The 9,708-nt window shown below is 37.7% G+C and overlaps 1 protein-coding gene across 2 annotated transcripts in view; it reads left to right on the top strand.

Moving 5' to 3' along the window:
- alk (ALK receptor tyrosine kinase) overlaps positions 1 to 9,708 on the top strand; it is a 400,486-nt gene that overhangs the window by 321,790 nt on the left and 68,988 nt on the right. The gene's annotated exons all lie outside the window — the stretch shown is intronic.

Here is a 9,708-nt window from a genome sequence, read left to right as displayed (position 1 = left end):
TATATATATATATATATATATATTCATTCTACCAATGACCTAACCCTAACCTACAATATATTTCATTTTTAAATGGTTATCTGTTTGAAATGTCTTCAAACTCTTGAGGAAGCTCTATGTTTTTGAGCGATTTCACTGATCCTGTTCAGTGCACTAAAAAGTATTGCTCTATGATGTTTTATGACTTTGATCTATTGGTGGTACAAATTTCAATAGCATTAACAAAAATTTATGTCCTTAAAAAAGCCTCTGATATATTGCATCACCTTCTGAAGAAGTCAGTGTGTCAGCAATGGGTAGCAAACATTTTTCCTGTAGTGGAGTAAAAATAGTGGTTATGACTTTTTACCTTAAAGTTAGTGCACTGAGATGATTTCTCCCGTGAAATAAACCCAAACCTGCTCATCAGACTGAAAAAGATATGAAACATCAAGGCCAGTGCTGTGGAATCAAAGCCCCGTGGCATAATGCTGATCATTTTAAACAAAACAAAGGCTACAGTCTCACCACAGTCGCCCTGACTGTGGGAAAGACGCTTTGATGTCAAAGCTGATCTGTATTATTGGTTGGTAACAATGTTTACTTAGCTTTGTAGATGCAGAGTCATGGTAATGCAAGAAACAAAAGTTGGAACAGCCAGCATGTCATACAATGATGCACTTTGTGAATTTCACTCTTTTGTATACTTTAAGGAAATGACCACAACATTGCAGATAAAAGAAAAAAAAAACACATTGAGAGAAATTTTCCACTGACTCTAATGTTGATATTATTTTCCTGAAAGCTTTCTGGTGGTATAAAATGTCTTATGAAGTCAGACCACGGGCAACCAAACTGAGAAAAATAACCAGAGGAAACAATGCTAAGAATTATACAGCATCATTATAACTGTGTGAAAGTCAACAACAAAACAAAGTTACACATATGCAAATTATAGTTTTATATTTAAATACCTGTTTTTCAACTGTGTGCAGTGCACACCGGAACTTTCTGAGATTTCTACTAACTTGTAGAAAGTACTTCTATCTTTTGTGCCCACAGTGCAAGAACTACGTTCAATGACAGCTCTGAGAATGGGCTTGTTTAGTATAGCTGTTGTTCCACCACAAGAGGAACCTTTTCCGCTCATTTTTGTGTATAGAGAGTTTCAAATCAAGTAGAATTTATTTTATAGTACTTACACAGAAACCAAACTTTAATATAAAATTTTTTAAGGTCAAGTATTACAGAATGGCAAAAGTACAGACATTCTTTACTTAAGTAGAAGTCCAGACACTGTGTTTAAAAAATACTCCAGTAAATGTTAAAGTACTAAAGCAACTTCTTACTCGAGTAAAAGTGAAAAAGTACAGCCTCTGTAATGCATTGGCGGACAGCTCTGCCATGCATTGTGTAAAGTTAAATGAACCTTACTATTAGTACGAGAAGATAAATGTTATTCCTGTCTAAATTCTAGTTCTAATAAATGTACTCAGCTTGAATCTGTTGTGAAGAACACAAGCAGTGAAAGAGAATTTCAAAAAAATAACTATTATCTGTTGCCTTCATTGTAGAGGGTGAGTATAACGGCACATTTAATCAATCTGAGATATCTCAGTATAAGAAAAAGAAGTGCAATTTCAATAGTAAGTCTCAGTTTTCTCTACATGATAAAGAAATGCTGCTGTAGTTAATGAGAGAAATCTGTCAGCACAACACTCTGGGTTTAAATTTAAGAAATTGCTGTGTAAAATGATGTAAAATCTTCTAGTAGCCTCCTTCCCAAACCGTACTGGAATTATAAAGCAGAACGTTTTTGTTAATCCACAGAAAATGTTGCATTTTTAATATACTGTATACTGTGGACCTTTAGTAGTGAAAAAACAGGCACCTTAATTGTTTATCATTTAATTGTATATCTTGTACTTCATTACTTTGGTGCAGTGTGAATGGGCATGGTCGAGCTCTTTGTTAGTAGGGCAAGCTGTAAAATACAAGAAAATATGATTAAAAGTCTAAAATCTTTGCCTCCCTAACATTTTCCAAAGACGTCCAGTGAGTCTGACTGGAGTCTTTGCTGGGCCGATTCAGGATCCCGGGCCTTCTGTTTATACTACCTTTGTACCAAACGTATAAAGGTTGAATTCAGTGAATGAATCTAATCTTCATAAGCTTAAATGCAAATTAATCTCTGCTACATAACTGAGTACAGACCATAAGCACCACAGCCATTGTGCACCAGTCCAACACACTGTTCTTCACTCTAAATCCATCACAGTACAGAAAACTAACCTTTTTATCCTGCTAGAAACTCCAGTATTTTCATGCAACAGAAATTAAGTATAAGTTATGTTTGTTTTGCAGACGTTTTGCAATATTAAATTACAAAATTTATGAAAATACATATACAGATCCAGTATGTGATTAGAAATGAGGACATCTTTTTCTGTCTGTAAAGTTAGTGTTCACTCTTTTCTCTCCGTGGGAAATACTGTAACTTTAGCTAGCGGACACAGTGTGTGACACACAAAACACACCTTGCACCTGTACCAGGTCCAGTGTGTATTTACTGCAATAACGCAAATAATTACTATAGAGCATGCCAGTTCAAAAGTCCCTTCAACCTTCAAAGGTTGCATAAAGATTGAGTGTATAGGGTGAAAAAGAATCCTTCTACCTCTATCTATCTATCTATCTATCTATCTATCTATCTATCTATCTATCTATCTATCTATCTATCTATCTATCTATCTATGATTTTGAAGACTGAGTATATAATAATGTTAATTTGGTTAATCATTTTGTAAATTTGTCCCAGTGTAGAGTCAAATAGACAATAGAGCAGTAATGCAATCTTGAGACTGGTGAACTTGCTGCCATATGTGTGTCCCCCTGTTTGTCAGTCACTTCAAAGTCCCAAGATGGTAGAGGCCAAAATGCTTGGCTTTTCAGATCAAGAGTGCTGTGTCTGTCTTTCAACTTTTTCAAGAGTTGCCAAGTGTTTTACATTGTGACATTGCCTTAAACTCAATGTGGCCTCTGTTGTGTAGCTGTAGTTGAGAATTCTTAGAACCAGTTCAATAACGTCGGTGTTTCCTTGCTCGTTGTTTTGAGGCTGTTATCTCGTCTGTCATTTATAGTTTAGATCAGACAGAGTAAAAATATCAATAAACCTAAAAAGTAGAGGAGATGTATGGACAATGTTTGAGTCCGGTGTGTATATAAGATTAAAAAAAAGAAAAACAGATGGGTAATCCAACAATATTGTACACATGTATTATTTTACACTCAGTACAATATCTGTCATTTTTCTGCAGTAAAAAAAGAAAAAAAATCTTAGGAGTGTAGAATAGATGTTTTTCCCTCTCCGTCTTTGCTCGAGTGTGTGCGGCTCTCTCCAGCAGGGAGCATGACAGATAGTGATGGTGATTGGGCAGAGCTCGGACCAATCGAGCGTGGCTGTGTGCAGTTAATTGAATTCATGAGCGAATACTTCTTGTCCTGTCGACTGTCCGGCGGGAAACCCAGCTGCATCCATCTTGAGTATTGCAGCCACTGTAAATCTCCATAAATATCGTTAAATTTTGCCTTTAATGGGGTGGCAAGATAGTTGCACCACCCGTGCTCGGGCTCCTTTAGATTTTTGTCCCCTGTGACAGAGGACAGGCCACCATTATGGCACTTAAGATGGAAGATTGCGAAGTAATGAATGACCAAAATCGGATAAATGACTTCTAACTACTGCTAAATCATCTGCTAGACTCAATCAAGTCTGCAAAGATATTGTTTCTGTTGTGTTTCCTTTTCTGCTTATTGGCATTCTATCCACACGAAGCACAAGCAGATCTCAAGCCAGGCGGTTCTTCAGACTGGTTTTGTTGTTGTTGTTGTTTTAGAGCACACAGAGGGATTTTACGATGTGACTGACGTGCTTGCTCATCTGTAGGAAAACAAAAACCATATTAATTTCTGGATGAGTCTACCCTCTCTATGACTCCAGATTGTGTTTTTGCAGCTTGTCTTCAACGAGGATGCGTCTGTTTGTATTCAAATCTACAAGCGATATCCACCAAACCATGTCAGAAGTTTTATTCAAATGGCAAGGCAAACTGGTTTGCAAGATCTTTTGATATCTCGCCAAGTGTAATGTCTCTATCAGTGGAATCTAAACGCGATATCTTTATTGGGGTTATGCAAAAACACTAAAATGTTAAGTACTATTGTTGAATTGATTTCAGCTGAGCTCACTGGTGCTTCAGTTTCTGCCATGAGGGAAATGCTTGAACTAGAAAACCCATCCTAAGCCATTGTTTGGCTTTGGCACGAGCCAATGCAAATAAATGTTTTCTCTGACTTTAAAACTTTGTCTAAGTATTATTTTTCTCATCTTTTGGTTGGCCGGAGATGTTTGTGTATTCATTTGTTTACACATTATTAATCAAGTTGTCGGGAGACAAACAGCACATTCAAACAATGTTTAAACCATTAAAAGAAATAAATAAAAATTGCACATTTTTGCAGTCAGTGACCTCAACAGGTTTTTAGGAAACTGCATTTAAGACATGTTTGGACATCGAAGTCATTTTTTCAAAATTTGTGCTCTAAATTAATTTTGCTTTTGATCTTGTAGATGAAGCCTCTTCGATTTTCATCCTGTAAGCAGATGGCACGAATAAAAGGTTGTTTTTTTTTTAAAGAAATAGAACAACTTGGCTTATAATTAGATGACAAACACGAAACGCTAAACTCCACTGAGCACACGTCTGAACTCAAACATGATCAACTGGCAGTGAAATGCACAAAAACCATATTTAACTTAAAAGCTGCTCTTTTTTCCCATTTTTAATTAAATTGAAATTAATTTAATTCTGTTTAGAGAAATGATAAAGCACTCAGATCCAAAGTATTGCAGAGCTGTTATCAAAAAGGTTTTAATGAGACTTTACATTGGCATACAAAAACAAAATATTGTTCCCCCTGTTTACTATGTCCTCAGAGGATACAGAAGGTCTTCCAGGATATCCAACAAGTCACGTAGCAGTAATTAAATAATAGTGACACACTGAGGCCTGCACACTCTCTCTGGAAGCAGCTTTTAACTATGATGGACTAGTGAAGTGACTCCCGCTGCCTATTGATTGTACTTTCTAAATGACTCTTGTCTAGTTACTTGTTAATTGTTCACCAGTCATCCATTAATAGTTGTTAACAGTCAGCTGTGATAACCTGAATGCTTTAGATTGTGAAGAATGGGTTCAGCACACTCCCCTTACACAAAAGCACCATAGCTGAGAAGTAATATAACAGCAAAGTGTTCTCTAACGGTCTCTCCTGTTTCTGGATACCAGTGTCAGTACAATCCTCCGACTCTGACTCTGAAATCTAGTCGACCTTGGAAAACAAGTCAGTGATGCCGCTAGCATTATTTTGGAAAAAGAAGTTGCACATTTATGTTCTACATAATTTCACTGAAAATATAATGTGCAGATATAAAAAAGCAAAGGCTGAATTGTCTCGAGACGATGAGTCTGTCTTGAGAATATTTGTGTAATTTTATGGAAACTTATCCCATAGCTTTTTCCCCCTCCTGTGACAGAAATCCAGCATCTTTGTTGAACTCCGAAATGGTTTGCTTTGTCACTGGATAAAAGTGAATATCCCTTTAGGACCCGCTGTGACGGCGGCGTGTTTTTCCTTTCAGAGCCGTACGCGATTTAAGAAAGTTTTATATGCTTACATTTCAAAAACGTCGTAGTTGAGAGGCTTGCAAATGTTGCACCCAGCCTTAAAGGGATTTGCACTTGTTGCAATCAGACTTAAGGGGTTTAATTTCTTTTTGTTTTTGCTACAATACTGTGCCAGAGTCCCAAGACTCCCCCTGTTTCTTTATATTTTCATAGGACTATGGGAAACAGGTGCATCAATTTATTGAAATGTCCAAACATATATGAAAATACAGCATATACACATACAATAGAGTTTGCACAGTTTTAGTGAGCTTTAAGGTCAATATTTGGTATGAAGAGCTTTATTCTTCAACACAGCCTGAAGTCTCTGAGGTAGCTTTCTTGTAATTTATTTAAATAGACCACAGGAAGAGTTCTCCGGGCTTATTGAAGGCCATTCAAAGCTTCCTTTTGGATGTTGGCAGCCTTCAGATGATCCCACACTGCTTCAATAATGTTGAGGTCTGGGCTTGAGGAGGTCAATTCATAATTGATAGTGTTACTTTGTGTGTTTTTCTATCTAGGTATGCTTTTACTGCACTGGCAGTGGGTAAGGGATCATTATACTGAAAAATGAAGCCACTACCAATCAGATATTTGCCAAATGTTACATGGTGGATCAAAATCTGACTGTACTTTTCTGCACTTATAATTCGAATTTCAGTTTTTACAAGATCCCCAACATCACTGGCTGAAATTCCGCACCAAACCATCACAGCACCTTCACCATGTTTTATAGATGGCTGATCACTCCTTAAGACTTATTTTCAATCCAGTTCTTGTGTAATTTGGCCTTTTCTCCTGTTTCCCCTTCTTTGATAACCGCCTTTCTATTGAGACCATTACTAATGAGGCTTCAGTGAACGTTAGATGGATCAATTGAAGGTCCAGATGCATCTCTTAGGTCCTGTGTAGTGTTTTCGGCCTCTCCAGTTTTTTTTTTTTTTATTGTTTTGTACATTCTGCACATTGTAAACACAATGCTGGCTTTTTTTATGAATGATGATTCATAGGTCAGTGTGTCCAATGACTTTTTTTTAAATTAACTTTTAGAAAATACATTCATTCATAAATGACCGGCACACAGAATAGTAAGGCTTGAACCTGACAATTATTTTCTGCTATCTGGATATCCTGACTCCACTGCCCTGAAATACTGGCTTATTGACCATTTAGCCTCTGGGGTCAGACGCTAGATCATCAGACAGTAGCTGGTGGCTTCCCGAATTATGAGATCAACATTCTTAAACCCACTTGTGGATTTTCAGTTAAAATCCACAAGTGGGTTTCTGTATGTTTTGTCACTTACCAGCAGCAGCTGTGCCCTCTCCAGTCACCTCTCCAGCTTTTTGCCATCCATACATCATTCCCCTTTCAAAGCAAAGCCAGCCCCATGAGCACAAGGATAACAAAACTCACTTACTTCCACAGGCAATTCATCCCTCACTGACCCACTTGTTTTCACAATCTGACAAGTGTGATTTAAGAACTGCGGTAGGCCAGAAGTGCGGCAGCCACATCTGGCTGCTCTTACCTGCTTCAGGAGCTTAAAGTTAGTGACACTGCCACTTTTATACTGATACTTTTTACTCCACTGTCATCAAACTAAGATAAATCGATGAATTTACATACATCGCCCGAAGGCTTCACTGTACTCTTGGTAACTTTTTTTCCCTTTCTTGATAAATCGCTCAGCTTGCGGTGTCAACATTATACAGAAAGGAAGCCAGTGAGCACAAGCAATGCATAATACATGTGTTGAGCATGACTGAATACACATAGCAAAACCACATCTATACCCCCACACTGGGCGCTAGGCAAACAAGATTTCGCCTCCCCTCATTTGAATAAAATACTGTATTTGCCTTTTTCTCCGTTCCTCCGTGAATTTCACATGTTAGCGAGTCTGCAGCTTCGTGTGTGCATGCATGTGCTCCATTTAGTTTGTAAAAAAACAAAACAAAGCTCAGGAATGCACTTCACAAACACTGACATTAAGCAGACTCGTTATCAGTCATTTAATCAGGCCAGGCTTTAAAGGGGTTTGAACTGGATTACTCACTGACATGTTAATGTGACTTTCTTACCACAATGGTGTGCTGTGGGAGGCCTCTGACTAATGTGTTTTGTCCAATAAAAATGGCACCCTCTCTTTCTAAGCCAAAGACTTCACTGTGCCAGTTTCCTGCTGGGCCGTAAGTTTTTCTCCACCACAATGTGGGAGAAAAAAAAAGAGGTGAGAATACGGCATAAGTGTGAAATGTTGGGCCTCTGCTGCACACTAAGTAGACAGTAATTCCTGTGCAACTAATTAGATGTTTGCTTATCCAAATGTTATCTGAGACATATTCAATCTATTACCACATCTTTATGTTCTTTATGTCAACACCTGCATCCACTTATGTGTTTTTATTAGCCTTTATTGGTAAGGTGCACTGAAAGAACTGAAAGCAAGAAGTTCATTAAAATTTGATACTAATATTGTGGATGAATGAGCTTTAGCATTTTTCTTGCTGTTTGCTTTGTTTCCTTTTGACATACATATTGACTTGTGGCTTTCACTGGTTTAAGCCAGTGATATATTAAAACAATGCTCTCACCAGTGCTGCGCAGTTACCCGCCTATACTTATCTGTGATGCTGGATGATACAAAGTAATTAAACTATAAAGATAATCTAAAGACTTAATGCCCTGGATCACCTCTAACTTGCTCCTCACTTCAGATGAAAATCCCGCATTGCATTAGTTATGGCTGGCCACAAAGTTCAGGCAGATCAATACTAGTCCACATCAACTGACAACCCAGCTGATGCCCTTCTACACTTCAAATTAGTAAATCTCATATAAGGCTTAATATTTAGCCTCCTTTAGCTGACCCATACCTGGTGCGCATCTGCATACTGCTTTGCAACCCATCTCCACCCCAGCTCCTTCTTCTGTCCTCACTGATGGCTGCTCAGGATTTCCATATATGGGCATGGAAGAAGATGGAGGTTCCAGAAATAAGTCATATCTTTAAATATAAAGAACTGTATGCTCAAATATTTGTTTGATTATTGTGGACTTGAATGAAACTGGCTTATTGTAATGATTGCAATGTATCTACTTATATTGACCTCCTGTAATATTATGAGCCAAGATTATGTCTTTCACCCCACATACAAAACATGTTTTTGTGACCGCTTCTTTCAACCTATAGTGAAGTGTAGCATAAAATTGAGGAAAATCCTGTCTCAGAGGTAGTCAGTATCGCCCTGAGACACTAAATCCAACTTTGAGGATGGACTGTTGCATTTTTTTATTATCAGGGTGTCCAAAAAGCATTCTGAAAAACTGCCTTTGTTGAAGATTTCTTGCTCTTAAACGGAATGCTTATTTTTTTCCATCTCCCTACTGTCGCTAAGTGGTTGCTTATAAGGTGTCATTTGGTTTCAGTCTGTTATGCTGGTGCGTGTTTATCATATAAATTATATAAATGTGCCTTGAGATAACTATTGTTGTCACTCGGTGCCATCTAAATAAACCTGAATCAATTCGAACAAAGAGTAAGGGATTATAAAAGTGGATTTATCCTGCAATTTAACTTGGTCTTGCATATTTTCTGCAAGCCTGTGATGCAGAAATGGTGCCAAAGGTTTTATCATCATGTCACGCAGAACATAATGCAAAATGGAAAAGCAAAAAGTTAATTCATTACAAACTTCATGATGAAATTTTGCCAGAATAGTTGTCTCAGCTACCAGCCTGTGCTGCACGCTGCCTCTCCTGCCTTGAAATCGTTATCAGGCTTTAACTCCAAGTTCATCTGAGCAGAGAACAAATCTGCATATTACAGATCAAGGGCAGACTACAGTAGGCGCAGCCAGTCAGTCATGATAAGAATCACTTCCCATTTTTTTTTCCTCCATGAGAGACGTTGGGAAAAAAACAAGATTCCCATCAGTGTACAGTTTTTTTGTTTTTTCTTTCCGCCTGTCTGTTTTGTTCTCTTTGCTGTGATCAG

The sequence above is a fragment of the Pundamilia nyererei genome, unplaced genomic scaffold (assembly GCF_000239375.1).
Source record: "Pundamilia nyererei isolate P.nyererei 1_Seehausen unplaced genomic scaffold, PunNye1.0 scaffold00086, whole genome shotgun sequence".
NCBI classification, from domain to species: Eukaryota; Metazoa; Chordata; class Actinopteri; order Cichliformes; family Cichlidae; genus Pundamilia; species Pundamilia nyererei.
Note: the sequence above shows the minus strand (reverse complement) of the source record. Positions and strands in the feature narration are given on the sequence as shown.